General features: G+C 37.8%; 1 long non-coding RNA gene across 1 annotated transcript; it reads left to right on the plus strand.

Annotated features, from left to right (window-relative positions):
* The first annotated feature begins 3,811 nt into the window (after window positions 1-3,811).
* On the plus strand, window positions 3,812-4,377 carry LOC124190208. Its single transcript, XR_006872907.1, has 3 exons — window positions 3,812-4,117; window positions 4,178-4,256; window positions 4,317-4,377. It is a non-coding gene; the product is annotated as an uncharacterized LOC124190208 (long non-coding RNA).
* The last annotated feature ends 806 nt before the right edge of the window (window positions 4,378-5,183 follow it).

The following is a 5,183-nucleotide window of genomic DNA, read 5'->3' on the forward strand; positions in this document are numbered from 1 at the left end:
TTTTAAATTTCTTGGAGAAAGCTTTTTCTTCTAAATTGAACTTTAAGCTCTTGGGATAAGGAGGGCGAGAATCTCCCCTAAATCTGTTTAAAATCTGACACCACTTTTCAATTTTGGGGAACAATTATTTTTTGTGACTACTAAAAAGATGGACTTCAACGTAAAGACTCTCTACCAAACTGTCCATGGTGTGATTCTCAAATCCGGTAGAAAAATTTTTGAAATATTTATTTTATGCGTCATTCAAACATTTCTTAAAAAGGCTGTAGATCAGACTAAGAAATATGCAATCTGGGATAGTGCTCACATTTCACACGATATCGTAACCACCTGATGACCATCAATCTTACTACTAAACAATAAACAAGACCATGTACCCAGATAGGAAATATTGTCCCAAGGCGGGACCAAAGCCGTGCGGATGGTGCGGTGGGCACAGGGGAATATCTAAGATGTCCCATTGCGAGCCCTTATTTGAACAAGTTACTCATTTTCATCTGGTCGGATACGTGAGTTTTTACTCCCTCTCGTAGAAATCTCTGATGCGTCCCGTTTTTATTTTTTGGCTCCTTCTCCTCACTTAGAAAATTTCGGAGAAACTGTCTTTGTTTTTTCGCGGCAAAGTTTGATTCTAAAATCTTATTATTACCTTTATCTTAAGAACTATGGATATGAATTCGTGGCTCATCTGTATAGTATTGGCTTCCCACCACGACGATCCGGGTTCGATCCCTGGTTCAGGTTCCTTATTTCATCAACTATGCTGTTAGTATGCAGTCGAGTTATGTTGTATGTTCCGGTAACCCTTTGCACACTCTGACAATGTCCGGATATCCGGATCAGTGTTCGTGAAAAAATGTCGGCACAGCAAACGCTCATAAGGAAAAGAAGAGTAAAGAAAAAAGGAACGAAATACAGAGTCCATAAAAATATTTATTATTAATAACTTCTTGAGATCCTTTTTCCGTCCCAAGTACGTCTAAAGTCCATCCAATGGGACGGGATAAGGACCGATATGAGATCTCGGCGAAGCGGACATTGGTCATACGTAAAAGACGTCCTAGGAATGTAAACTTGGGAATCTGCTATGTGCCAAGTACATCTCAGACGTCTCAAAGTGACGTGTTTGGGATGTATATGGGACTGCACTGTGCTATCTGGGTATATGAGTGTCAAACCAAGAAGGCATATAGTGTAACTAACCCATAATTCGTGGACAAGTAAATCTTCGTGTTTTTTCCACGTAACTCATTGCAAGAACTTGGGCCTTAAGGGATATGCCAAAAGCGACGTCAGAAGAAATAATTGACAGTCGCACTAAATAGCTTGTGCTTGTGCGTTGTGGCTTGTGTCATTTCATATTCTAGGCAGAGTAGTGCGTTGATAATTATATTTGACATTTCAAAACTACTTGTGCCATCCTTTGAACGGTCATCGGCAGTCATAAGGCTCTAATCGAAAAGAATAATTCTGAATTCAAGTTGTCTGATCCGGTGTATAGAAAGAACTATATTTCTCTCGGTAAACAATGCAATTTTATACCTCTTTGTTATATTGATCTTACAGTCTGAAGTTTTATTTTGCTTTTACTTGTCCCTGTTTTTATATGTTTTACTTGATTTTTAACATGTTATGACAGTCACACAATGCTGCTTTCATATTACTGTATTTCCAAACAATTTATTTATAAAGATAAATCATTGGATTTTAATCACTTTTTCATAAAAAATAGTGGCAGCTGGAATTGCACCTAACGTGCATTCGCATTTTGAAACTTTTTTGTCTGGGCATTTGCCGAAATTTGTTTCACTAAAATATCCGTCTTTGTAAGTGATAAATCTCATATGGATATTTTACGTGTGCTCTACAATTTTCAAATCATTTTTACTAATCATTTTTTCTCATAAACACTTTATTGATAAGATAAACGATTACTTGAAGGTAATTTTGATTTTTTTTTATCATTGGTTCACATCAGGGTCGTTGGACAGATCGCGCTCAATTTTTGCGCGATCAAGCTTCCGATCAATTTACAGTGTTGAAAAGGAAAATTGCTTTGATAACGAAATGATAAGGGTTTTCTGATCACCAATTGTATTTCAATTTCTAGTTTTTCTAAAATTAATTCAACAACTTTAGTATGTAAAATAAATATCTTCATTTTCATTTAAAAACTCTTAGAATTAGCGAAAAAAAAAATTTTCTTAAAAACATATAAAGCGAGAATTTTGATCGGTGCGTTGATCGGGATTTGATCGGAAAATATGACTAGAGATTCGATCGGTTATCGGAGCGGGGTAAAAGAATTGGGGAAAGAGCGGGATTGGAGCGGGACAACGAAAAAGCGTGATCGTGTCGAACTCTGGTTCCAATTGATTTATCATTGATTACAAATTTATAAAAACTGGTAAATTGCAATTATGAATTACTTAGATTGACATCTCCTGTCAATTTTTTTGTCTTGTGGACACTTAAAGCCTCTTTTATTTGGCAAAATCAAGATTGACCGTGAGCGTTCATTACGCAAGCTTGCTATCTTCAATACCAATTTCGTGGGACCAAGATCTGTTAATATTACTATTCAGTTGCATGTAAAACCAGACTGTGACTGTTTTGATCGCAAAATGATTCTGGACAAATTTATATTGGGTTTTAGACAAAAGGGTCATTTTTGAAAATGATGTTCTTGAAGTAAAATTCAAAGATGAGCTCAGCTGTTTTCCCAAAAAAACCACGAGTGCATCCAATGCAACCAAAGAATCATTTTAAACAAAGAAAATCGCCACGCTGTTGGAGAAGAAGTCAGACGAAATCTTTGCTAGGCAACGAGGTACTAATGGAATCTTTCTGTCGGCATTTCACTAATTATTGGGATGGGGTACAAATGTTACCCACGAGATCAGTGACTAAGTTGAAGCTGACGTACCAACAAAACGTACATTGGGGCCGTTGAAGTCTTGATAATTCTCCAGTCTTTCGTTCAGTGCTCTGATCTTAAATCTAAGGTCACGTTACTACCCAAATTTTCCTCCTTTACTGCGTTAAGAGGAATTCTTTTGACCCAAGAGGTTGACATAGATGAATGAAGTGACGTAAAACAGACGTCCAACGTAAAACATGCCATCTTTGGATGTGTCGTCCTTTGCTTCACGCTCCTAAGGATAAAGTACTTATGATAAAAAAGTGGGTGTGTTGATACAATTTAATTTGGTATGTTTGATTATTGAAGTTGTCACAATACGGGATGAATAGGGAATCAGCAAATTTATTTTTGTCGAAGCCAGAATATGAAATCTATTGTTTTTCTTACAAAGCTGCTCTCAAACTGTATTCTGGTTAGAGGAGAAACTGAATGTTTATTTAAAGAAACAAAAGTCAATTTTTCTAAAAACGTATAATGAATTTCAATTTCCTTGCAAATTAGAACTTTTATCTGTTAGTTTTCTAACGTAACTATAGAAATGTCAAAATATTCTTATTCAAATAACTATGATTATTATTAATATTGTCGAATGTGAAGAGGAGGTACCAAATCTTATTCATGTTCTATTCGGATTTTTTTTTCTCTTCTATGCCAGATCTAGCAGACCGGAGAAAAAAAACTGGTTTAAAGAAGACGAGGCCACGATTGGACGCGAAGCAGATGTGGCACAGGCTCGATGAATCAAGCTTCGTGCAGCTAAAAAGAGGAAGGCGGAAGCAATTGAGGAGGCTCGATTAAGATACGTCTAGAAACAAGCGAAAGACCAGCGTGAAGGGTTCGAGGTAAAATGTCTCAGGGATGAAACTTCGCCACCAGTCTTACGATGCAACATGGTAGCACTGTGTAGAACTCCATTTATCACACCACCCGGAGCTCCGATAGTTGTCGGAGACCTCCTTCATTACCTGAAAACGGTAATTGCTTCAGGGCAGTACCGGGCTCGCTAAGTGACCCGGAAATCTCTGAAATCTTGCATTTGCACTTCGCCTCACGTTTTGGAGTTTAGTCTATCCATTATTGAATTTGCCAGCTACTCCTTCCCCAACAATCGATCCTTCATTGTGGACGCCTTCAAACTTACTGCCAAGCCAGTCAAACCAACATTTCAGCCCGGCTATAGGGATAGAGTCTTGGGTAATGATAAGCATATTCTAAATTGAAAGAACGGTTGAACTGAGTTTTCAATTATGAAAGGGGACGAATTTCGCTTGCACTGGATCGTATTTGGTCACTACTCCATTTGCCAACAATCCACTATCCCAATTTACGCCAGGTAATATGTTTATGCATTGTTATTGTCGAGATTTGCTTCATTATTTGTTTTTGGGTTTAGGCTATCCATCATCGAATTTGCCAAATGGACGAATGTCGAGTGCTCCTTCCCCCACAATCGATTCTTCATTGCTGACTCCTTCAACTGATCCTTCAAGTAATTTTCAAACTGGCCAGCAACAAGAAAATTGTTGCCAATGGGTGCTAGTTGAACTGCAAAACTTGCAAAAGGAAGTCAGGAAATTGTGTAAGGCCCTTCAATCAAACTCTTCACACACTAACAGTAGACGTGTCCTAGACTTCCACCACAGTTTTCTTCAAAACTTAATCGATGACTGCCCCAAAAACAGTGTAAGAAGTTTAGTTGATTTGAATACGGCTCTGAAAGATCCTAAACTGGCAATTAGTATGGTAATCAAAAAATTTTAATAATTTTAATGTAGAGCATGTGTGGCTTGAGTATTAATTTTTGTGTTTATTTCTACACGTAATGGTTTTAGTCAACTATTGAAAAACTTGCAAAACCATTAACAGCTTTGCGAATTCTGTCTACGAAAAACTCGTTTTACCTAGTGCGAGCCAGGGTATGCAATGGAAGAGTTTCGAGCGTGTGTCCGATTGCCGCCAAGGACTTAGTCATTTGGACTCTCTTCTAGCAGTTATTGGAGACATCGCATTTAATCTGAAATTGTTGATATTTGTTTAGTCTTGTAATATTTGGTCGTTTATTGCAGTTTGCATTAAGGGATATCCCAGATAGCACAGTGCAGTCCCATATACATCCCAAACACGTCACTTTGAGACGTCTGAGATGTACTTGGCACATAGCAGATTCCCAAGTTTACATTCCTAGGACGTCTTTTACGTATGACCAATGTCCGCTTCGCCGAGATCTCATATCGGTCCTTATCCCGTCCCATTGGATGGA

Source organism: Daphnia pulex, chromosome 3 (genome assembly GCF_021134715.1).
Source record: "Daphnia pulex isolate KAP4 chromosome 3, ASM2113471v1".
Lineage (NCBI taxonomy): Eukaryota > Metazoa > Arthropoda > Branchiopoda > Diplostraca > Daphniidae > Daphnia > Daphnia pulex.